Raw genomic sequence first — 26,458 nt, 5'->3', positions numbered from 1 at the left:
AGCTTAATCCTGAAATGAGTGCTATTACAATAACCACTAATGTGATTACTAATGCAACTATTATGTACCTATGTCTAGTGCTACCATTATTGGATTTCATACTATTCAGATTCAGACCAAGTGGGTAGAGAAATAGCATCAACAGATTTTTGGCCATAGTCTCAACCTGTGCAAAATGCAAAAGAGTCTTTAATTTTTGGATTAATTTATTTAGTACCCCGTTTTTCTTTATTTTATTTATTTTTTCTTTGGATTATTCCCTGCTTTTAAATCCGCATACTTGCACTATAAAATTAATAGACACACCGCTGCTTCAGCGGGTCCCCAGCGTGGTGAAACGGACACCTAGCGCCATCTTGGGGGTAGGAAGGGACGGATAGCAGGCGCCATTTTGGGTAGCGGTCTAGCAGTCAGGCTGACACGCTAGACCTCTATTTAAGGCAATTATGCAAGCGCGCAGCGTATGCGCGCAGCGGGCGCGCTGTAATCGCGCCGGAGTCGCGCCAGAGTCCAGCCCGTCTGCGCCCGTCCGCGCTAAGGACCGGCTAGAGGACGGGCAAGGCGAGAAGGTAGCTGGGCATAGAGATGACAGACATGTAAGTTTTACGTATACATATCATGACTTAGTTGCCCTTAGACCCCACGATTACAATGTCATTATCCTTGCCCTCCGGAGGCTTTTTTGGACTCCCCGGACTGTGGCTGTTACTCTCAAAAATGCACGTTGCCGTCAGACTGTGCTTTTTCTTTTGGTCCTCCCATTAAGTCGAGTGCCACCTCTAACATCATGACTGAGAGCGGTTTCCTCATTATTGTTAGATCGTTGGTGAAAAATAATATTGCCTTTAGTGAGTTTGTGTCGGCAAGAAAACCCTCCTGGGTTTTCCTAACGGAAACTTGGGCCTCTGATTCCTCCGCCCCGGATTTGGTAGATGCCATTCCTGACGGCTATGCACTAGTCAAGTTGGACCGTGTGGGAGGAGGGCTGGGGATTCTTCACCAAACATCCCATTCCTGTCGTATTACTACCCTATCTGCCCCCTCAGATTCTCTTCAGGCCCTACACTTTGTAATAACCTCCCCCCTCGCTGATCCTTTTGTGGGCATATTGATTTATAGACCGCCAGGACCTAGAACTGAGTTCAGTCAGACCCTGCTTAACTTTTTAGAACCTTATTTCGGATGTGCGCAGCTGACGGTCCTGGGGGATCTAAATTTTCACCTTGATAACCTAGACTCTGGGGAAACTTTATCCCTCTTGGATTCGCTGTCCGCATGTGGCCTTCAGCAATTGGTTAAAAACCTTACTCATCAGGCAGGTCACATCCTGGATGGGGTATTTTCAAATGACTCTAGGTTATCAACAGACCTGCCTATTCCAGTGGTTTGGTCTGATCATTTAGCTGTCCCACTGGAGCTCAAGGCCTCTCCTGCAAATACTAGGCTGAGTGCTCCTAGTAGAAAAGAACTTAAGCGAAACTATAAGATGATCTCCAACGATACCTTGGCTCCTTTAATTTCCAATAGCAATACTGCCACAGTGAGTGATATCAGCACGGCGGCTCTTGAACTGACTTCCTCCATTGCCAGGGCTGTTGATCTGTTGGCCCCCATCTCCCTGCGCTACTCCGCCAGGAAGAGACCTTCGGCCCCCTGGTTTTCAGACTCTTTGAGACTCCTAAGGCAGGGTTGCAGGAAGCAGAAGAGGCTGTGGAGGGTGAGCTGGGACAATCAAGAGAGGGAAAAGCACAAACTTCTTTTGAAAAGGTATAAGGCCGAGGTAATTAAAGAAAAGCAGGAGTACTTTTCCAAGTTAACTACTGCCCTTTCCTCCCCCAAAGATTTTTTTAGAATTGTTGACTCTCTGTGTACCTTGCAAATGCCCGACCCTATTGTCAGCTCCCAAGATTTCTGTGATAGGATCGCCCAGTTGTTCCACTCTAAAATAGTCGACATCTATTCTGCCCTTGAACTGCAAAGGGCTTCTCTGCCTTCCCCTCCCAGTTCTGTCACATCACCCCCAGGAAATGGAAACCTGACCTCCTCAGTGAGCTTGTCCAGATTTCCCTCGCTTTCCTTATACCAACTGGACTTGCTGTTGAGTAAGACCAGGTCGGTGTCCCCTCTGGACCCATGCCCTCTCAAAGTTCTTAAGGATTGCAGGGAAACTTTATTGCCCCCGTTTTGGGATATCATGAACAGGGCAATACAGGAGGGCATTTTCCCTACCCTGTGGAAGAGTGCTGTGGTTAAGTCTCTTTTAAAAAAAGCCAACTTTGGACCCTGAAACTCTTAAGAATTTTCGACCTATTTCACTGCTCCCGGCACCAGCAAAGATGCTGGAGACTCATTTAAATGAACATCTGATGGCTTTCCTGGATACCTCGGGTCTCCTGGATCAGTCCCAGCATGGTTTTCGGAGGTTTCACAGTACGGAGTCGGCTCTCACGGTTGTGCTAAATAACATCCGCACGGAGGTTGACCATGGCCATACTACTCTTCTAGTCCTGTTAGACCTGACAGCCGCCTTTGACACCCTATCCCCCTCGATCCTAACATCTCGTCTCAGGGAGATAGGGGTGGAAGGTTCGGCCTTGAGCCTTCTGGCCTTCTTCCTTGATCAGAGGGAACAGAGGGTCAAATTGGGCGAGTATCTATCTCCATCCCTGCCTGTTCAATGTGGGGTCCCACAGGGGTCGGCTCTTAGTCCGACCCTTTTTAATATCTATGTGGCCCCACTTGCCAGGTTAATAAGATCTTATAGGATGGAGGTGGTTTCTTATGCTGATGATACCCAGATCATGGTGTCCCTCTCACACTCGGGCAATTCCTCTGCTCTCAGCTTTAGGAATTGCATGGAGGCAGTTTCTCAGTGGATGATCTATAACTCACTGAAGCTGAATGGGGAAAAAACTGAGGTTCTTGTCTTTGGTGGAAAGAGGGACATCTGGTCCTCTGAGTGGTGGCCTCCTACCCTGGGAGTGTGTCCCATTCCCACGGACTCGGCTCGTAATCTAGGAGTTCTGATTGACCCCTTTCATTCTATGGCTCAGCAGGTAAATAGGATGGCTGCCACCTGTTGGGGCATCATTAATATTCTTAGGAAAATAAAACACTACCTTGCTCCACAGGCTCGCAAACAAATTGTGGTTGCATTGGTTGCCTCACGGCTCGACTACTGCAATGCCCTTTATTCTGGTATAGATAAAGGTTTTGTGCAACGTTTGCAAACCGCCCAGAATACGGCTGCCAAGTTTGTGCTTGATGCCCCGAGGCTTTCCTCGGCTACAGCTGCAAGGAAGAGTCTGCATTGGCTTCCGATTTATGCCAGGATTATTTTTAAGACCCTCTGCCTGACTTACGGGGCGTTATCTGGCTTTGGAGCTGGGGGGTCAAGGACCTGCTGGCACTATATGCCCCTTGTAGAAATATCCGCTCTTCGAGAAAGAGCTTGTTATCAGTGCCTCGATTCAGGAGAGTCAGGTGGGGAGGAAGGGCTTTCTCCTATTTAGCCCCCAAGTTGTGGAATGCCCTTCCTATTGAAATTAAAACTCAACACCCTGTCCCTCTTTTCAGGAAGGCATTGAAGACATGGCTTTTTGTCAAGGCATATCCGTGATTTTGGTTCTGTGTATATTTGATTTTATTTGTTAGGCGCCTTGATGCCTTTGGGCTTAGTCTGCGCATTATAAATTTTGCTTCATTCATTCATTCATTCATTCATTCATTCATTTCCATGGCCTAGTTTTGCTAAGTTAACAAGTGCACGGGTTATAGAATTTTTGCACCGTTCTACACATAAAATAAAGGCAACTGTTAAAAAAATGAATAAATGAAGGAATTAAAAAGTCAATTAATGATTGAAAATGTTTAGTAAATTGCTATTTGGATAAGATCATTCCTAGAAGATCTGAAATTGGGATTTGGATGTTGTAATTCATTATTTTTTGCAATTTCCAAATCACAGTTTACTAGGTTTGTACTTCAGGTCCTGCGGCTCAAATTTGAAATTGTCTCAAGAGACTCCAGGAGTACAGTATGTGCATGAAGGAGCGGAACTTGTTGTTCTAATGGAACTATTGCTAGTGATCCTTGTGAGTCCATCTAAGGGGAGAAGACTCAACCAGTATTTTTTCCAGATGACTGTTGCCCTCTCAGTGGGGATGGTAAGGCTCCTGAGTTTTCTCGCAGAGGAGCCCGGAGATAGTGGTGTTAGTCTTGTCTGCAATGTATCTACCTGCTGTGCTAGTATAGCTAACCAAAATTTAGTGGGCCTCCTGGTTTATTACGGCTCACTCAGTTTGCAAATCCAGGTACTCAATCAATCAATCAGGGGTCTTATAAAGTGCGCTACTCACCTGTGAGGGTCTCAAGGTGCTGGGGTGTGGGGGGGTGCAGCTCCGGCTCAGTAGAAGAGCAAGGTCTTGCGTTTCATTCTGAAGGTGTGGAGAGTGGGGGAGCATCTGATGTTCACTAGCAGTTTGTTCAATGTTTTGGCTGCGACGTAGGAGAAGGCTTTTCCTCTGCTCTGTGGATGCGGGGGATCTCTGCGAGGGCGAGGTCTGTGGAGCGAAGGTTCCTCTTGGGTATGTGGAAAGAGACTCTCTCATTGAGGTATTTGGGTCCGATGTTGTGGAGGGATTCGTAGGCGTGGGTGAGCAGTTTGAAAGTGACTCTTTTCTCGACGGGGAGCCAGTGGAGGGTACGCAGGTGTTGTGTCATGTTTTCGTGCCGCGAGGTTCCGAGTACGAGTCTGGCTGCAGCGTTCTGGATGGTCTGAAGCCTGTGTAGGAAATTTCTGTTAATTCCGGCATAGAGGGCATTGCCATTGTCCAATCTGCTGCTAATGAGTGTGTGGGTGACGGTTTTTCTGCATTCTGGGGGAATCCATTTGAAGGTCTTGGGGAGGATCCGAATGCAGTTGAAGCTGGTGGGTCATGGTGAGGGAGGAGTCGAGGATGATGCCAAGGTTCCGTGTGTGGTCTGTTTGGGTGGGTGGACTCCTGAGGGCAGAGGGCCACCAGGTGTTGTCCCAGGCAGAGGTGAAGGGTCCGAGGATGAGGCCTCAGTCTTCTCCGGGTTGAGCTTTAGGAAGCTGCTTTACATCCAGGCGGCCATGCCTCTCATTCCTTCCTGAAAACAGAGTCTGGTGCCTTCTGGGTTCTTTGTGAGGGAGAGGATGAGCTGGGTGTCGTCGGAGTAAGACACTATGCTGAGCCTGTGTTGTCTGACAATGGCAGCGAGGGGGGCCTTGTAGAAGTTGAAGAGCGTGGGGTTGAGTGATGATCCTTGGGAATCTCTGCAGTTGAACTCTGTGGGTTCAGAGAGGAAAGGGGGAGTCTGATCCTCTGAGTTCTGTCAGAGAGGAAGGATTGGATCCAGAAGAGGACGGTTCCTCGTATCCCTGCATCGTGGAGTCTGGCTACGAGGGTGCGATGAGAGACAGTGTCAAAAGCTGCGGAGAGGTCTAGTAGAATGAGGGTCTGTGGTGGGCCCCTGGCACAGAAGTATGTGAATGTCGTCGGTGGCAGCGAGGAGGACCATCTCAATCCTGTGGTTGCTGCAGAATCCAGACTGGGAGGCGTCTAGGATGGAGTTTTCTTTGATGAAGACGGTCAGCTGGGTGTTTACGAGTCTCTCTGTGACTTTGGCAGCAAAGGGGAGGAGAGAGATGGGCCGGTAGTTTTTCAGGCCTGTCAGGTCGGCCGAGGGATTCTTGAGGAGAGGTTTGACCTCCGCCCGCTTATGATCCGGAAAGATGCCGGATATGAATGAGACGTTAATGGTGCATCCAAGTTTGGATGTGATGGAGGTGGCCCTGTGGTAGATGTGCGGTGGGCAGGGGTCCATGGGGCCATGGGGGCTCCTGAGTGGGTGGTCTTCATCCCCTTTGGTTTTGCTTTGTTCGCCCTAAGTTGGCAGGGTATGCCCAGACGTGGGTCCCTTGCTCACTTTGCCACTGGATTCAAGCTAGCCTGGCTGATGACAGCTGATTAGCCAGAAACTGGTCCCAGGATGCTTGTTTCCAGTCCAGGGAAGACATGGCAGTTCGGGCTGGACTGTTCCATGAGGCACAGGGTCAGACTGATTTGCATATGGCCATGTCTGAACTTGGGTGGCGGAGTGAGCTAAAGAATGATGATGGACTAAACTCAGATCAGTTGACTGGGGGTGAGTGCTTGCAATGCTCAACATTCTGTCCATCATCCCCTTTGGTTTTGCGGTGATTTTCATGGTCACGGTGGTGTGTTCGATGGTGGCGGGATTCCAGGTGGGGATGGTCGGCTCTTTGTCGATGTTGGTGGTGGAGCGTGGGGTGGTGTCCGGTGTCTGTTCCCTGAAGTTGCCATAGAGGGCCTTGATTTTCAGATGGAAGTAGGAGCTGAGCTTGTTGTAGAGTTCCTGGGACGGTGTGATGTTCGTGGCTTCGCTAGGGGGTTCAGTGAATTGCTGTATGACGTTGAAGAGTTCTTTGGCGTTGCTCGCATTGGTGTGGATCTTGTTTCTGATGAAAGTCTGCTTGGTGTCTCTTAACCGCTGGTGGTATTCCGTCAGGGCGTTCCAGTAGCTGTTCATGTCTTCCATGGTTTTCCGGCTTTGCCAGTTTTTCTCGGGGCGTCTGCAGGAGTGCCTGGTTTCTTGGAGATCGGGGTTGAACCAAGCTGCTTTCAGGGGGCGTTGTTTGCCAGGGTGGCGGAGGGGAGCGAGCTTGTTGGCACAGCTGACAATCCAGCGGTGCTGTTCTCGGGCTGCGGTGTTGGCGTCAGTCGTGGTGACGGGTGGGTCTAGGAGGAGGCTGGCATTGAGGTGTTCCTCTGTGGTCTTGCTCCAGTTCCTTCGAGGCGGGCTTGGGGGGGATTTGGGTCCGGAGGATGTGCTGAAGGTTAAGTGTACGCAGTGGTGGTCCATCCAGGGGGGCTGTATGGTAATGCTGAAATGGATGTTTGTCCCTCCTGCAAAGATGGGGTCGAGGGAGTGTCCAACTCTGTGTGTGGGGGTGGTGACGAGCTGCTTCAGTCTGAGGTTGGAGAGGTTGTCGAAGAGGGTGATGGATTCAGGGTCGCTGCTGTTGTCTAGATGGAAATTGAGGTCTCCGAGTAGAATGTAGTCCATGGGAGCGATGGCATTGCGTGTGACAAGATCAGCTATGGCGGTTGCGGATTGTGTGCGTGGTCCGTGGGGTCTGTAGACGAGGTACCCCAAAGCATAGTTCTGGGGTTGGTCTGGATCTGGATTCTGGGGATGGTCTGAATCTGGACCTTGCTGCTCTGACCTACTGCAACAGGAAGAGCAAAGATTCTCGGACTTTATTCATGGCTCAGGTGTTGGGATCAGAAATGTAGGTTAGGCAATGAGTAAAGCATAAACTTCTGTCCAGCAGTTGAGATGATCTTAAAGGATGTTCATTTTGCTGGCCAGATGGCCCTTAATCCGACTGAGAGTCACAGTGAGGCGAAACTAAGCTCTCGGTCAAAGAGGATTGGGATGTGAGAGAGAAAGCAAGGTTGGTCCTTTACTAGTGCTCAGGTGTATCAATAACCCAAGGTCCACTTTCTTTTTTAAGTTTTCTTTATTGAGAGAATCATGAAAGAGATAAACAGCAGTAAAATGGATACAACCAATACTATTTGTCAATAAAAAATAAGTAAGTAAATTGACCAGGAAATATAGGAGTTAAACTACTTAGCAGTATATAAAAGGAAAGAAATGCATCAGGGAAAGAGAAAGGGAAACAAAAGGCAATTAATATAGAGCAATGAAAACATCATGCAAAATGTACAAATAATGTGGCATTGTAAGCATAGCACTGTTTAAAATTTAGAAAAAATATTATGATAAACATTCGATTATAAAGAACCGGTTGAAAAACTATAAGGGAAAAGGGAAAGGGAGACAATTAAGGTGGTTTCCGTACAATATCTGATACATTTTTGGAGGCGGCATTAGAAGAGGCAGATTGAAATAAGTAGGTTGTTAAGGAAAGCCATAAGAGATCTCTTTTAATTGCTATGGATATGGGAGAAACATAATTAGTATCCAATCGATGGTGAAAACAGACAGCATTCCACCAGGCTTTCAAGGTAACTTTGCCGGTTTGTTTCCAATTTGAAGTTATTAATAAATGCGATAGCTAATAATAAGTCTAAGCGTTTAAAATTCAATGGCATTTGAGGCCATTCGTGATAAACTACCCAAAAATATATTTGCGAAAGAAAAAGGGATTTGGAATCTAAATATCGTCTTAATTTGGGACCAAACTAATTGCCAGAATTGATGGATCGAGGGCCATTCAAATATAATATTCTTTAAATCTGCAGCAGCACAGGGACAGGACCAACAAATAGGAGATGAGTCTGATGTGAAAGAAGCTATCGACATTGGGAAGAATAACGCTCGATGATATATGAAAAAAAGGGTTTGTGTGGTATTAGCAGCCCGAGAGGTCTTTGGAGTTTAGACCATATTTTATCCCATGTAGTAATGAGCCATTCTTGCAAAAAATCTTTTTCCCACGCCCTCTTAGTTTTTGATTTTTGTCTATCTGAGGAGAAAAGTAAGGATTTATAAATATTAGATGCTGAAGGAGAACTATCTAGGATTGAGAGTAAGGATGCATAAGATACGGGAGAATCAATAGAAGCTGATAGATTCTGAAGAAGCTGAGTAAGAGCAGGATAGTTAAGATTGTATTGTAATTTGGAGGATGATGGTAAAGAAAATGTATATTGACGATCAGAGAAAGGTAGGGCTTTATCATCAGATACGAGTTGAGAAATCCAACGTAAGCCTTTAGAATGCCAAGTTCTCCAATATATAGAACGGTTACGGATGCATATTGATTTCTTATGCCAAATAGGTTGTTGATGGAGGGAATTAGTAGAAGGAGATGGTGAACATATTAGAGGAGATAAAAGTTTACGAGAATAAGAGATGACAGGGGAACGCAACAAAGCAATATTGGCCGTAAAAGTTAAGATTTCTTGAAAATCAAAAGGAGCAATAAAAGATTTTTCCAATTGTAACCAGAGAGGGGGATATAGGGGAAGATCTATAGAGACCCACTCAGCAGCTTGTTTTAATGAAAAAGCGGAGTGATACGTCTTAAAGTCAGGAAACTTGAGGCCACCATTAGGTCTATCCTTCTTTAGAGCAGATAAGGCTATACGCCATGATTTACCCTTCCATAAGAATTTTGTGGAGTCAATTTTCTTAAAATAATATTGAGGGATGTGAAAAGAGATCATAGAAATAATATATATTACAAGAGGGGAAAGCATCATCTTAATAGAATCTAACCAACCCCACCAGGAGAGGAAAAGGGGATGCCAGCGAGTAATAGTATCATTTAACTTTTTAAGAATATATAAAATTTTAGTGTATCAGATATTAAAGGCGCAAACCATAACCCCAAATATTTTATTTTAGTTGACTGCCAGGCAAAACCAGAGGATTCAAAGAGATGTTTTTGACAAAGAAAATTCAAAGGCAAGATTTTGCATTTTTTTGCATTTAGACAGCACCCTGAGAGTTTAGAGAAAAAGGAAACTTGCTGAAGAAATGGAGTGAGAGAGGCTTCTGGATTGGAGCAATAAAGAAGAATTTAATCTGCGAATACAGACATCTTAACTTGTTGAGAGCCAAATTGAAACCCTGTAATCAGATCATCATTCCTAATTTTAGTTAGGAAAGGCTCCAATGCTATAACAAATAACAATGGAGATAAAGGGCATCCTTGCCTTAACCCCCTATGCAGTGAGAAGAAATCGGAAGCCTTACCGTTAACAAATATTGAAGCCTGGGGATCAGAGTAAAATAAAGAGATTAAAGCTATTAGGTTAAGCGGAAAACCAGCCCATTGCAGAGCTTGGAACATAAAGTCCCAACCAATCCTGTTGAACACTTTTTCAGCATCTAGGGTAATTGCCGCAACAGGATGATCTAGGGAAGATGCCGTAGTGAGAATATTAAAGAAAACTCGAGAATTGTTGGAAGCAAGTCATACTTTAACAAAACCTGCTTGCTCAGGACCAATGAGATTGGGGAGAATAGTATCGATACGGAGTGCCAAGATATTTGCAAAAATCTTGTAATCTGTGTTACCTAATGAAATATGTCAATAGTTCTTACAGGGAGAATGATCCTTATCACCCTTGGGGATTAAGCAGATCAATGCTTCTTGAAACGTTCCCCTAGATAAGCCATTATCCCCAAAGGATTGTAACAAAAGTAAAAGATTAGGTAAAAGAGTTTTTGCAAAGTGGGAATAGAATTCAATGGTAAAACCATCTGGTCCAGGTACCTTCCCATGTCGTAATACAGAGACAGCCTGAGATATATCTGCCAATGAAATATCAGCTCCTAAAGGTTCGAAATCAATGTGATTAGATGGAGGAGAGGGAATGGATAGGAAACAGGAAAGAAGATCTGACTTATCTGGTAAAGATTCAGGAGTATATAGAGTCTTATAAAAAGAAACAAATTCATTTAAGATATCTGTATCTTTATAAATAGGAGTGCCAGCAGAGCCTTGCAAGAAATCTACTTTTGTTCTCTCCTTTCTCACCTTTAAATAATTAGCCAATAGTTTGCCCATTTTGTTTTGGCCACCATAATAGCGGGAACTGCTTTTTAGTAGATAGTTGGAAGCTGCACCTGAGGATAATTTATTGAAAGTAATTTTGGCGGCAAGGATATTTTTTAAAGCAGATTTAATATTAGAATGATAATAAGTGTATTCCAAATGCTTAATTTTATCAAGTAACTGAGAGGACTGGGTTTCTGGACTTCTTCTTTTGAGATACAAAATTCATATTCAATCCCCTAGCAGCTGTTTAAAAGAATCCCATGCCATCCCAAAAGGAGAACCTGGGGTATTGTTTATAGTGAAGAATTTAGAAGCAAAAGAATTAAACTTCTGACATAAATTAGGGTCAAGTAATAGGGAGTTGTTAAAGCACCATCTCCCAGAGTGAGGAGAAAAGGGAATCCAATTGATATCAACAAAAACTGGAGCATGGTCTGATATTAGGATTGAACCAATTTCAGAATGAATTGCATGTTGGGTCAGAGATTTGCTTAAAAAGAGGTAATCAATACGGGATTGGGAGTGATGGGCAGACGAATAAAAATTATATTCTCTAAGGTCAGGATGGCAAAGTCGCCAAATATAAACTGGTGCTTTAAGCCGTACTGTGGAGGTAAATTGTGCACGCATTTTTGATGGGGCAAAACTTAACATTAGAGTGCCTGTTAGGAATGGGATTGAAAATTTGATTACAATAACCACCAAATATAATGTAATCATCATCATAAGTAAGTAATTTATCAGAGATATTAGATCAGAAAACGTTATCAATAGAAGTAGGGCCACATATATTAAAAACAACCAAAGGAATCTTATCTATAAGGAGCTTAACAATAACGTCCCTCAACATGATCTTACTGAACAACAAAAACATTTAATTTCTTGTGACATAAAATTAAAAACACCATTTTTCTTACCAAGGATAGGAGAATAAAACACATGCCCCACGCAGCATCTCTTCAGCTTAGAAGCTTCAGTTTCTGAAATGTGAGATTCCTGAAGCAAAGCAATGTTGGTTTTTAACTTTGCCAATGTGAGATAGCTCCCGTTGCCTTTTAATAGGATTATTTAGTCCTTTAATGTTCCAGGTAGTGACCCGAAATGTAGTTGAATGAGGAAAGTATGAACAAGCAGTACTCTTACAAGAAATAGAGTTAATTTTACTTGGAAGATGTAGGAAGACAAAAGGTAGGAGAAAAATAGCATGAACAAAGAAGAATTATAAGATAAGAAGGTGTAAGAAGAAAAATAGAAAAGAAAAAAGCAGGAAAACAGAAAAAGAATCATATAGGAAAAAATCGATAGAAGAAAAATAAAAGTAAAAATTAAGAGACAGTACAAATCAAACAAGTGATGACTGAAAAACATACCTACAAATACAAGACGAAATGGGGAGTAACTACACCAGAAGATGACGACAACAGCACTGGAGACTCCACCGAACCTTCAAGGAATCATGAACAAAACTCAACATAATGGGAGACCTATAGTAACGGGATTGTATGGACAAAACACCTGTATATGAGGGGGAAAGAGACAAAAATATAAGAAGCATACATTGAAGGAACAACATGAGAAAAATACAAATAGCAAGAAAAAGTGCAAGAGCAATACAACAATAGAAAAAAGACAAAACAGAGTTCAAAGTACAATCAAAACAACAAAAACAACTATATCAGATAGAACATAAATAACAATCATGTCGGTGAAGAAGTGTCCATGTTAGTAGCTCCATGATGGCAATGGAAGTGCTGTAGTGCTGCTGGATCTTCAGAAGTTGTGGTCTTTTCTTTGTACATGACTTTGAATATACAAGGATGTAAGAGGCCGAACCTGGCTTTGATAGCTCATAGTTGAGGTGGTAATTCCAGGATTTTTTTCTGATGGTCTGCCGTGACTTTAGCCACATCCTGAGAGAAAAACAGGGGATGACCTTCCCAGATGATCTGCTTCTTGATTTTGACAGCAGATAAGACTTGTAGAAAGTCTGTATACTGCAAGAATAGCATAATGACACCGCAAGGTTTAGTAGAAATATTTGGACCCAGTCTGTGAGGTCTTTGAATGTTTAGAGGAGAATCTGTAGGTAGGCCTAGGAGCTTAAGCAGGAACGACTGAAAAAAACTGTTGGATTAGAACCTTCAATGTTTTCAGGGAGACCATAAATTCTGAGATTATTCCTGCGATTTCGGTTTTCTAAATCTTCAGCTTGTTTTTTAAGCGTAGACACCTTCGATTCTAGAGAGGAGAGACGAGAGCATGAAACTTGAAGAGACTCCGTTCTTTGCTCTACAATGAGCACACGTGAATCCAATGAATACCATTTGTCAATCAAAAATTGTAGTCTTGTTGGTTTCCTCTTTGAAGGGTTTTAAAGCTCGGATTTCCTCAAGGATTAAATCCATAGATGATGAAGAAGATATAGAAGAGTTCACTGGTGAAGGAGGATCTTTCTTCAGTCGTTTGGTGGAGATCGCAGGTAACTTGCTGGAGAGTTGAGTTTTTGGTATGGTGCATGACGGATGCTCAAGCTTTCAGTGAAGATTGTCTTCTATTTAATTAAAGTCGGAGCACTCAGTAACCTTGGAGACAACAGAAAGTTTAAGGTTCCTCAATCTTCCCATAAGAGGACTAAAAGCTTGGTGAGTAGAATAGAAAGAACTTAATTAAACCCCCAAAGTCTCACTCCTCAATTTGCTTAACTCACTGCAAGAGAAAGCATCAAACTGAAAACGGTTGAAAAATGAAAGTTCAAACCTCAGAGAAAATCACAGAAAGTCAAAACCCTGCATTGAAATTCCAAAGGATTTAGTGCAGAGACACCTTATTAAAAAGCCTTGCGGTGGAAGCCAGAAGAAACTGAAATTTCTATAGCAACAACAAAAGCGGCATTATGTTGAAGAAAATGTCACTGCTTGAAGCATTGCATGTACAGAAACAAAGTGGTTGCTCTGTCATGAGGAGAAGAAGGCTGGCAGGGGTCTTAAACTAAAATAGTGTACAAGTTGAAAGCCTCTAAGATGGTGGCCGTTTCCAGAGAAAGCCAGTTGTGTCGTCAAATAGGCCACAAAAACAGTGTACCAAACCGCATTTGAGTAGTAAAGGTGTTAAACTGCTCACCACTATCCTGTAGAGCAGAAACCGTGCATCTTGGAAGTAGAACAGGAGTCCTGAAACTAAAACGATGTTCACGGAGAAATTTTCTAAAATGGAGGCTGTTCTTCAGAGAAAATAGGCACATCGTTAATAAATCAAAAAATCGTAGCCAAACAGCACATGAGAAGAGAAGATGTCAAAGCGCTCACCGCTGATCCATGGACCAGATATCTTGTTATGTTATGTTATGATAACAGGGGTTTTATAAAACGCACAGCTACTCTACTGAGTGTCCCGGCACTGAGTGAGTGAAAACTAACATAAAAGGGAGGGATAATATGCAGGAAACATAGTGGTAAGTTATTGCTGAAACAACCATGTCTTAAGGGATTTTCTAAAGGGAAGCAGATCCTGAAGTAGTCTCAGAGCAAGTGGTAGGTTATTCCATAGTTTAGCCACCTGAAGCTGAAAGGAGCGTCCTCCTATTCGGGAGTGCTTCACCACCGAAATGCAGACTAATGCCAAAAAGACGGAACGAAGAGGGCGGTGCGGGTGGAAAATTGAACTCTCATCCTCAGACAGGGGGCTCCCGAGCAATGTAAGGACTTGAAAGCCAACATAAGGGCCTTAAACTGTATCCGCTTACGAATCTGTAGCCAGTGGAGAGAGTTCAGATGAACAGATACTCAAGTCCTGCTGCGAAGAGATAGAATAGCCCTGGCCGCAGCATTTTGCACTACCTGAAAGGGGCAAGCAGATACTCTGGGAGGCCAAGATATGGAATATTCACATAGTACAGCCTAGAGCCAATCAGGGCCTGGACCACAGTTTTCCTGTATGAGATCTGAAGTAGTGGCAGTAATTGTTTAAGCATTTTCAAAAAGCCAAAGCACTGACCGGCCACAGTCTGAACCTGTAGCTTCATGATCAGGGAATTGTCCAGCTTTACACCTAGATTTTTTATGGACAACACCGTGATGCACAATCAAGTGTAGCACACTGCACACCCACAATGACCGTGGAACAGGTCCCTGATTGGCTTGTCACACTGTAGTACACATAGAAATTCCAAGTAGGCCCCCACCCACAATGTGCACAGAGGGCCCCCCCTATCACCAACATCACAACCTACCCATGCACATGTGCTGAATCCTGCAAAGCCACACTGACTATGCAAGTAACACTGCATGTCTGATAGCATGGCAGCAGCCCAAAAAAAATGACATGGCCCACAAATCGACATGGAGGTAGCCCAGTGCGGATCACATCCATTAAGGAGCAGGTCACACTCTGACATGTCCACGTGCACCCACAACCCATGCCCTACGAAACATGCAGCAGACGTACAATGCACCAGGCCACAAAATCTGTCCGAGAGCACATATGACCCAAGTCAAAATCAAATTAGGCCCGATAAGCACACAATTCTAAGGCACTCTGCCTCAAAGGGAGAAGACCACATGAAATCAGAGCTGCAGGGGTAACTTCCTCAAAATGCAGCACACACACATAGCAATCACAGGACATCAGCAACGGCGCCAATGTGGTACAATGCGCAAAACCAGCACCACAGGACAGAGCTCACAATAGGTTCCGCTCATGTGTAGTAACTGTCCACTCACATCTGGCATTGCCTGACACAGTGTGATGATAATGAATGGGTACTACCACACATCCGTCATGTATTCGGAAAACACACTGACTGCCATCAAATAGCCAGCTCCTCCAAAACAGTCACAATGTACATTGGCATGCAGTCTGAATGTAAACATCTGCAAATCAACAACATACATGTGAAACTCTGTTAACCTGCATCTCCCCTCAGAGAGACAATCAACACCTACTGCAGAGCAGAACACAAACCCCATCATTGATGACCTAGACGACAACCTGCACATATGTCAAGATACACTTCAACGGATACTGGACAGCCTCTGCACCCTACCCCCAGGAGCAAGGCAGGCCAGCTGCCTCGAGGTGACCCCATCACCTGCACAGACCACACAGCAGGAAACACACACCACCACGGCTGTCTCACAGGACCCCCCCGACTAATTCATGGAGCACATACAATGTGTGTGGTCTTCCCAGGCGGAGTTGGCTGAACAGCTGTGTGTGGGGTTCGAGCTCATGGCAGCCAAACTCGATGCCATACGTGGGTGTCTGAGTCCCATCAGGGACCACGTACAGTCCCTTTCAGACACCCCCTGTCCACACCATACTCAGCCACAGATTACTGCAGTGGGAACATCGACACACACAGCTCCGACCCATGATGTGTCCGTGGCACACAGTGATGCTGCCTTATCACCTTCATAGTCTGATGTGTCAGTGGCACACAGTGATGCAGCCATCACCCCGCCACACACACCGAACACATAGGACACAGAACCCATATCAGGGGAGTAAGAAGAGGTAGTGAACTACTGTGTGAGGAAGGAGGCAGTAGCAGCCATTACCACCGTATGGCCTGTCCCTGCCTGGGTATGACCTATGCATCATGGCCTCGGAAACCCCTCATAGTGACCCCCGGAAAACCCTGCGGCTTTCACCCTGATTAGGACTGCCAGTTCATCACCGCAGGCCAATTACACAGCTATCCTGCTGCGGACTGCACTCTCCTTCTTCCCAATCACTGTGTAATCCCCAAAGGACTCTGGTTGGCACACCACTGGGCTTCCATGTGATGTGTGCTTGGATGGCCATGTATAGTTCAACACTCCGTCCATCATCCCCTTTGGTTATGCTTTGTTCACCCTAAGTTGGCAGGGTATGCCCAGACGTGGGTGACTTGCTCACTTTGCCACTGGATTCAAGCTAGCCTGGCTGATGACGGCTGATTAGCCTGAAACCTGTCCCAGGATGCTTGTTTCTGGTCCAGGGAAGACATGGCTTGGCAGTTCTGGCTGGACTGTTCCCATGAGGCACAGGGTCAGACTGATTTGCATAAGGCCATGTCTGAACTGGGGTGGCAGAGTGAGCTAATGATTAGATTGATGATGGATTAAACCCAGATCAGTTGACTGGGGTTAAGTGCTTGCATTGTTCAACACTCTGTCCATCCTCCCCTTTGGTTTTGCTTTGTTCGCCCTAAGTTTGCAGGGTATGCCAAGACGTGGGTCCGTTGCTCACTTTGCCACTGAATTCAAGCTAGCCTGGCTGATGACGGGTGATTAGCCAGAAACCGGTCCCAGGATGCTTGTTTCTGGTACAGGGAAGACATGGCTTGGCAATTCAGGCTGGACTGTTCCCATGAGGCACAGGATCAGACTGATTTGCATATGGTCATGTCTGAACTGGGGTGGGAGAGTGAGCTAAAGAATGATGATGGATTAAACTCAGATCAGTTGACTGGGGGTGAGTGCTTGCATTGTTCAACACTCCGTCCATCATCCCCTTCGGTTTTGCTTTGTTCACCCTAAGTTGGCAGGGCATGCCCAGACGTGGGTCCCTTGCTCACTTTGCCACTGGATTCAAACTAGCCTGGCTGATGACAGCTGATTAGCCAGAAACCGGTCCCAGGATGCTTGTTTCTGGTCCAGGGAAGACATGGCTTGGCAGTTCGGGCTGGACTGTTCCCATGAGGAACAGGGTCAGACTGATTTGCATATAGCCATGTCTGAACTGGGGTGGCAGAGTGAGCTAAAGAATGATGATGGATTAAACGCAGATCAGCAGACTCGGGGTGAGTGCTTGCTTTGTTCAACACTCCGTCCATCATCCCCTTTGGTTTTGCTTTGGCCATGTACAGCCCCAGCTCCGTCAATCACCTAAATGTGAATAAAACATTCAAAATCACACAGATGTGTCATCACTATGTTCACTCACGTATGGAGTTGTGGCTGGATGTAGGGACAATGTTTGCACATGAAGGTACACCCTGGTAACTGACATCTATGCGCATGTGTATCCCTGAGACACATGGCCAATTGGATGACTGTCAAGGTGAGTACTAGCTGTGTCCCCATTGCACATCAACAACAATCTCACAACCCCCAACGTAGGCACAAGTCCATGTACTAAATAGGGCTGTGTGTAGGACCGACCCAAACGAATGCAGGCCAGGAGTGGTGTCCTACACCACATGTGACACCAGAAGTTCAAGTCGCATACCTACTCACACACAGCTGTGTCGACACATTCTGTTGTGATATATGACATTGCTCCACATGGTCAGATGTTGGACACCGTCCTCACATTGCTGTAGTCACGTAAGTCACATGACACCCAGCACCAAGCTAAAAACACTGTCTGGCTCACAGAGGTGGAGCTTGCCAAAGGGACATCCCCGCATTGCACAAGCATCAGTCAGTTCCTCCCTGTGTAGGGACGATGCTCATTGTGGCACACAAGTGGACATTCCAAACAACACACCTCACAGTTAGACACCAGTGGAATTGCATTAACTTTCTTGGCATGTGCGTGTTAGTACGGACGAGGCAACGGCCACAACAGGCAGGGACATGCTTGAGACACTTACTCGCAGCATGGGTACATGTCGAGGTTCAGGAAATGTTAGGGCTAAAATGGGCAACATTCATAACGGATGGCAATGCTCTCAGCCCACCTTGCCTTGCTGGATGAGTCATGTTTTGTTTGGCATCTGCTCATTGCCCATTGTGAGGGGGCACGACTCACTGCCCATGGGATCTGCATGGTGCTCTGCCTCCGGAGTGTGCCGATTGTCTGCTCTGCTGACAGTGATCAGGTGTGAGGGTCCAACAGGTGCACATGTCATGCTACATTGCCATGTGTGTGTTCTCCCCCAGCAGTGTGTCCGAATTGGCAATTTTGCCGAACGACACTGTGTTGGACTGAGCATGGACCTGCAACACCTTGCACAGGTGTGTGTACACACGCATTGTACCACACACATGCATCCAGAGCCCGGACGAAGGCACACGTTTTCCCTGTTGTGGTGGGATATGTGAGCAATCCCCATGATGCAACAAGTTGTTGGGACATGTGCTGTGGATGAAAATCGGACGTGGCTGCAGGAACGTAGTTACTCATCCATGAATGCCCGTGCAGCTTCATGTGCAATGTGTTCCAATAGGACGTCATTGTCGTGTTCAAGGAACACCAGGGTGAGGCAATCCATTAAGTGGTCCGGGCAGGTGTGCTCAGCACATGCCGTTTCACCAATTTGCATCACAGCCCAATAGGGGAGCGCCTTGATGTGGTCACTGCACACGAGGAATTGTGCAATCTCTCATGCACAACTACCAATACATACGCAGTATGTCGGGGCATCCCATGCACGTCTGTCTCGGTTACACTCCCGATTGTGATCCAACAGGGGGAGCAGACACAGGTTATAGTCCAATTCATCAAACAGTTGTGTTGGATAGGCAGACATCCATGGGACACTCGAATGTGCATGTTCGCCAGTGGAACCAGGGCTGGACGCAGTTGATGTAGGCAAGGCGGAAGCTGAGCCGGTAACTGATCCGCAGCACTGCGCCCAGAAAAGGCAGCATACGGGCACGGTACTGTTCCACATGACAGGAGTTGTGCATGTGTCCGATGTGGCCTGCCATTGCATTGGTGCGTCTCGTGGAACCAGCACTCTTCTGAACTGCGGCAGTTGTGTGGAGGATATGTCACAGCTCTGAGCAATGATTCGAATGTGTGTGCAATGTTGAGGAGAGTGGCTTTCTGATTCTGTGTTTGTCAAGGGCATTTCATGCGTGGGTACCACAGGCAGGGGCTTCTGTGTGTGGGGTGTGGATGAGTCGGATAGTTCATTTGCAGAATACGTGGTGTGGGAGTCGTGCCCGTCTATCATGGCATCTCTCTCAGGGTGTTCCAGGCGCGTTCTGGGGCAAGGTCAGAGGTATAGGTGTCCTCCCACCTTCTGCATTGGAACAATTGAGCTTTCATCCCCGATGTTTGTCTGACTACTACTTGCTTTTTTAGGGATGTGATGTGACTTTGGCGCTGAGATTGGGACCCGGTCTTGGGATCATGGTGTACGGATGGCGATACACACACACATGTGGCATGTGGAGCCAGGTGGCCAAGAGGCCTTGCGCTGCTTGTGCAATCTCACGTCTTCTCTCTCCCTCACTCTCTGCCTCTCTTTCCTTTGGTGGGCGCATAGCACACCTTCTTCTCTTGGATTTGGTCTTCCAGGCTGTGTGCTACAGATTGTCCAGTAAGGAGCCGCTAGGAATCATCCTAAGGGTTTTCTGGGATTTTTGTTGTATGGTGTTTTGTGTTGGTGATTGCATTGAAGTTTGACTGAGTCTCCATTTTCTGGCCACGCAGGTCTGTTGAATTTCCTGCTTGTGCGACATCAGGCAAAATGTTTGTATTGGGATTCGTGGTGTTGGTGTGCAGTTTATTTGTCTGGGGTTGGGGGTGGTCCCGGGCGGGGGGTGTTGCGGGCCTGGGTGTGGTGTCGGTGGGTGTTGGGGCCCTCTTGGGTGTCCTGGCCGCATGATGATTGGCTCCAGGGCATCTGTTGCCTTCCGATGTGGCCCTGGGCTGGTCTCCCTTTTGTGGTGCTGGCTGCCTTCCAACTTAACACCAGGTCAGAGCAGGTGTAGATTTCCTGGTGCTAACGTGCCTTATTGCCGTTTTTTTGTTCTTATCACCTTTTTGGCTGGTCGTTGAGAATGTTGAGGAGTGGTGTTGTCGCGGATTTTGGCACGGAAACGCCTACTCTGCATCTCATTAGCGATAGTTGCGGGGATCCTCTGTGGTGATGTTTTTTGCGGCTGCTATCGCGTGTAAACTGGTGCTGTGGGCTGTTAGCCCCAGCTTGTGAATGGAGAGGTACATTTATCATGACTTTGGCTGCAATAAAGTGCCGTTAATTCGGCAATAGCTCCTTGTGACTATGGCCCCCAGCGTTCTGGTCAGCTGGGGGCAACAAGCAGTGTTTCACATTGCTCTTCATCATTACCTTACTTCTCTGTTGCATGCACAAAGGTGACGTCCACTGCTCCTGCGACTTGTATTCCTTGCCAGAGTAGTAAGGTGGCATGGGTTAAGGACTCTATAGGCTTCTTCCACCAAAATGTGCCTCCCGAAAATACATCCATCCCTGTGTGCAATGCATTGGGATAGCCACATGCAGCTCTCTCAACACCTCTCAGTGTGGCCTTGGAGCAGGCTACCTATTCAAATAGGTAAATTATAGAAGAGAACTCTCCTACCAACCGCCAATTTTGCTGACCTTGCCGACCTTGCTTTATACTGTTTAGTCTCAAAAGGATTATTTAAGGCCCCACAACACTGACACTGTAATTCCTAACGTATCTAGCCAGCTCCGCTACTAAATACATTTTTAATGATTGTTAGTCCACTAAAATCATTCTCAACTTACACATTTTTGGCTACTTTCAGGACACAGGGGATATTTACAAAGAGCTAGTGCCTCCACAGCATCATTTATATGGCACCATATTCAGAAAGTGATACTAGAGACGTTTAGCATCACTTTTTCAAATCCTGTGCCGATTTTTTACAGCGCCAGATACAGGTAGCGATAATGAAATGCAAGGTAGGCGTTGCCCCTTAAAAAACCATGCAAAAGTGATGCAGCCGTATTTACAACGATTTGGAAAAGTGACACTACTTTGCAAAAATACATGTAGAGTCCCAATAACGGCAGAATTGTACTGCTATAGAACACCAGGCATAACAATTATGCATGTTCACTGGTATAAAAGCAAAACATGCCCAAATCACTATGGCAAGCTGAACGGCACCATAGACCTACTCCTACTGCAGCTCAGAGTACCAAGAAGACCCCCGCCACCACCACCTCCACCATCACCATGGGGGCAGCGCAGAAGAAGGGAGGGGACATACCGCTATAGGAGTTCCCTCATTGGTCTCAGGGGGGAGGACATAATTGCCCATTACAAGGCCAGGAGGGAGTCCATTGTCCGCCTCTTGACCATATTGCACCAAGGCTGCAGCCAACATGGCAGCAGTGCACCAACATCACTCTGCAGGCCAAGCTACTGGCTGTCTCACACATGCTGGCATCTGGAACTTTCCAACCCATTACAGCCAGATTGGCAGGAGTATCCCATGCATCCTTCCCCAAATTGTTCCCCTCTGTCCTGGATGCCATCATAAGCTTCTAACCTCAGTACCTCTTCTTCCCCAAAACAACACACAACCAACGGGAGAGCAAGCAAGTCTTTGTTATGCCATTGCAGGATTTAAACTTCTGTTGGGGGTACACTGCACCTATGTGTAACTTGTGGCTCCAGTGGCTACATGTATAGGGAGGGGCACTGTCATGCCCCCATCCGACCGCACAACTGGATTGCGCCTCTTTGGCTAACAGTTCATGTTTTTCATCCGTTTTTAATCCAATATTTAACCATATAAACCATACTTTATGTATTTTTCCTTTCATTTCACATTTTTAATCCACACGCGGGACGTTGTGCTATTTTCAAAACTTCTGATGTAAAAGCTGTGCCCATCCGGACCTCTTGCTCAAACACGACAAGTGCAGGAATTCATTCAAAGCAGCGTTTATTTTAAAAGACCAATGCATTTCGGGCCCCAAGTGCCCTTCATCAGGGTGCGCTAGAAATAACAATAAAACGAACATTCATTACCATCATCATAATGCTTAACATCTAACATCATTGCCATGAGTCAATGCACTTAACATTAATTGCGTATCTCATTTTTTGCTTTCATTTAACCCCTTACGGGAAACGATTTAGATGTTACCCCTGTCTACATGAAAAGCTAATTTTCCTCCCTACCGAATTCCCAACAATCCCTTCCCTTCTGTACAAAACTTATTCACCCCTCTTCTGGATATAATGTACATTTGAATGAACCATTTTCCTCATTTCCTGCTTGGTATACTTAAACTGTTCAACAAATATGTTAATCAAACCCTCACCCCCAACATGACCCCTGCTCTCTCCTCTAATAACCTTACAATCCTCATACTAATCACCCGACTAACTAACGAATACATTCTTCAAGCCTTCACCACCAGCATAACCCCTGCTTTCTCCACGTGCATCCTTACACTCCTCATGCTAATCACCCAACCGCTCACAACTACACTCACATACTAACAGTCATACTTCCAGATTTGTTACGATGCCGTCTCTCCCCATTCTCTCGTAATTATCACACACAAGCACTCCCTTTCATAAAGTAAACTCAACTCTAATTTACAACTCTCGTATTCACCCATAAACGCTAACAATCAACTACCCCACATTCATTCGTCAGTTTAACTAAACGTAACATTCTTCTCACAACCATCAACCCGGTTATCAAGCCGATAGATTCACATACCTGCTTCAAACACTCGCGCTAATGCGTCTCCATCTTGATTACAATAAGTGTTTATGCAACCTTTAGTCCAACCCTTATTTAAGCCCAAGCCTCTCACGACCACACCTCCTAATTAAGGCGTTAATTATCTTTTTCCCGCCGTAAAAACATTCGCAATAGTGTCTACAGGTCAAAACGCACTGCATTACCCATAGTGCCTTATTCCCAAAAAACGAAACATGGTTGCTATTGTTTTGAATTCATCGTTATCACTATTAGTTATGTATTAAATCACATTGTGTCATCCTAAATATCAACAAATGAGTGTCAGTTTTCAGTCCTTTGCTCCACGTAAAAACTCCGCTTCTTGCTTGAACGAACCCAGTTGTTGCTCCGTTCGTGTGGATGATCGTAAACGTATCTATTTTCTTCGTTCCACGGATGGGGGCATGACAGTGCCCCTCCCTATACATGTTGTTCAAATTCAGATGCCTGTTGGGTTAGGCATTTTACCGATGAGCACGCCAACCAGGACCACTAGATACACAATTAAAATTTATATAAAAATGAGAAGAAGAGGTGTGCGCCCCACAACCCCCATTTGAATATTCACAAGATTTAACCCAAAATGGGGCAGCACCCGTCAAGCAAACTAAGTGGAACGAAGAAAATAGATACGTTTACGATCATCCACACGAACGGAGCAACAACTGGGTTCGTTCAAGCAAGAAGCGGAGTTTTTACGTGGAGCAAAGGACTGAAAACTGACACTCATTTGTTGATATTTAGGATGACACAATGTGATTTAATACATAACTAATAGTGATAACGATGAATTCAAAACAATAGCAACCATGTTTCGTTTTTTGGGAATAAGGCACTATGGGTAATGCAGTGCGTTTTGACCTGTAGACACTATTGCGAATGTTTTTACGGCGGGAAAAAGATAATTAACGCCTTAATTAGGAGGTGTGGTCGTGAGAGGCTTGGGCTTAAATAAGGGTTGGACTAAAGGTTGCATAAACACTTATTGTAATCAAGATGGAGACGCATTAGCGCGAGTGTTTGAAGCAGGTATGTGAATCTATCGGCTTGATAACCGGGTTGATGGTTGTGAGAAGAATGTTACGTTTAGTTAAACTGACGAATGAATGTGGGGTAGTTGATTGTTAGCGTTTATGGGTGAATACGAGAGTTGTAAATTAGAGTTGAGTTTACTTTATGAAAGGGAGTGCTTGTGTGTGATAATTACGAGAGAATGGGGAGAGACGGCATCGTAACAAATCTGGAAGTATGACTGTTAGTATGTGAGTGTAGTTGTGAGCGGTTGGGTGATTAGCATGAGGAGTGTAAGGATGCACGTGGAGAAAGCAGGGGTTATGCTGGTGGTGAAGGCTTGAAGAATGTATTCGTTAGTTAGTCGGGTGATTAGTATGAGGATTGTAAGGTTATTAGAGGAGAGAGCAGGGGTCATGTTGGGGGTGAGGGTTTGATTAACATATTTGTTGAACAGTTTAAGTATACCAAGCAGGAAATGAGGAAAATGGTTCATTCAAATGTACATTATATCCAGAAGAGGGGTGAATAAGTTTTGTACAGAAGGGAAGGGATTGTTGGGAATTCGGTAGGGAGGAAAATTAGCTTTTCATGTAGACAGGGGTAACATCTAAATCGTTTCCCGTAAGGGGTTAAATGAAAGCAAAAAATGAGATACGCAATTAATGTTAAGTGCATTGACTCATGGCAATGATGTTAGATGTTAAGCATTGTGATGATGGTAATGAATGTTCGTTTTATTGTTATTTCTAGCGCACCCTGATGAAGGGCACTTGGGGCCCGAAATGCATTGGTCTTTTAAAATAAACGCTGCTTTGAATGAATTCCTGCACTTGTCGTGTTTGAGCAAGAGGTCCGGATGGGCACAGCTTTTACATCAGAAGTTTTGAAAATAGCACAACGTCCCGCGTGTGGATTAAAAATGTGAAATGAAAGGAAAAATACATAAAGTATGGTTTATATGGTTAAATATTGGATTAAAAACGGATGAAAAACATGAACTGTTAGCCAAAGAGGCGCAATCCAGTTGTGCGGTCGGATGGGGGCATGACAGTGCCCCTCCCTATACATGTTGTTCAAATTCAGATGCCTGTTGGGTTAGGCATTTTACCGATGAGCACGCCAACCAGGACCACTAGATACACAATTAAAATTTATATAAAAATGAGAAGAAGAGGTGTGCGCCCCACAACCCCCATTTGAATATCCAGTGGCTACATCACACCTGTACTGCCAATAGGAAGCACACACATTCCATGAACATGCAGGCAATCATGGACTATATGGGCATCTTCATTAATGTCTTTGCAAAGTACCCGGGCAGTGGTCATGATTCCTTCATCTTCCGTCATTCCTTCCTCAATGAGCACTTCCAGAATGGGACATATGGGACAAATGGGAATGGCCTACTGGGTGGTAAGTACTTTTCAAACACATGACAGACCACATGACAGTCAATAACATTGGAAGACTTTGCCATATTAGTCTTGAGCTGAATGAGACAGTGTATTTGTAGTTGGTGTGGGCGAACATATTTGCGCCATACTACATGGCATATATGCAACACAATCCAACAAGTCACACATGTTGAGACCACCTATGCCATTATGGGCCACATGTACACGTTAACTGAGCTGCTGGAGCATCACTGATCATGATGCTCTGTTGGAGCAGGTCTCCAACTCAGATCAATGAGGCAATACACAGTCTGTCTGCGTGCCCTAACATGATATACAGTAAGGCACTGATGCACCCTATGTTAAGAATGTGGTCCATGGGCCTTGCAACCCCAATGAAGATCTCACCCATCTCCACATATCCAAGGAGCAGGGACCCTGGGACTGTTTGCTAATAGTGTGCCTCCCAAGGGGAGGTGAAATGGGGATACATAATTACATGTTTGTTTGTCATGTCCAATTACCATGTGTCCTGCATTCCGCATGACCCATAGAATGAGGAAATTGCATAGACTGGTTGCTTTTGGTACAGGAATGTGTTCCTTAAGCCATTAAGTTATTTGAGGATACAACGCTGACATACGTGTACCACGGTGCAAGCAGGGTGTGTTGGCACTCGTCACTAATAAATGATGGTGTGTACATGGATGAACCATGGAGGCACTGTATGTTAGGAATATGGCACATTACAGCCCTTCACTTTGGATGCAGGTCAGCACAGCTAGATGACATCCAGTGCTTCCCTGTGGCAACAACTGCTACATGAGGCCCTGTGTGTGCATTCAATTGTTTGAAAGAGCCTCACAAATGCAACATTATGTGAAATGCTGTGTCCAAATACTGTGTTGAAGTAAGGGATTCCCTTCCTTTAATCTGTGTGTTCATTGGTAAATCCCATTGCTATGAGACATGTGATGTATCCCAGACCTTTGAATCTCAGAAATGTAGTCATATTTTAACCTTGCAAGACAATGTCTACCATGCTACATTACAT

The 26,458-nt window shown here is 45.2% G+C and overlaps 2 long non-coding RNA genes across 5 annotated transcripts in view; one reads left to right on the top strand and one right to left on the bottom strand.

The window, feature by feature from the left end:
- Positions 1-23,286, bottom strand: part of LOC146844058 (uncharacterized) — a 30,136-nt gene extending 6,850 nt beyond the window's left edge. For 2 of the 4 annotated variants that reach the window (XR_014980708.1, XR_014980707.1), the window contains exons 1-3: positions 22,973-23,286; positions 11,956-12,100; positions 11,503-11,581 (exon numbers count right to left, since the gene is read on the bottom strand). This is a non-coding gene — a long non-coding RNA (uncharacterized LOC146844058). The remainder of the gene's footprint in view (positions 1-11,502; positions 11,582-11,955; positions 12,101-22,972) is intronic. The other 2 variants (XR_014980706.1, XR_014980705.1) reach the window with 1 other exon arrangement.
- A 244-nt stretch (positions 23,287-23,530) lies between these two features.
- LOC146844057 (uncharacterized) lies at positions 23,531-24,930 on the top strand. Its single transcript, XR_014980704.1, has 2 exons — positions 23,531-24,025; positions 24,761-24,930. It is a non-coding gene; the product is annotated as an uncharacterized LOC146844057 (long non-coding RNA).
- The last annotated feature ends 1,528 nt before the right edge of the window (positions 24,931-26,458 follow it).

The sequence above is a fragment of the Triturus cristatus genome, chromosome 4_1 (genome assembly GCF_964204655.1).
Source record: "Triturus cristatus chromosome 4_1, aTriCri1.1, whole genome shotgun sequence".
Classification (NCBI taxonomy): Eukaryota; Metazoa; Chordata; class Amphibia; order Caudata; family Salamandridae; genus Triturus; species Triturus cristatus.
This window is presented reverse-complemented; position numbering and strand designations above follow the sequence as displayed.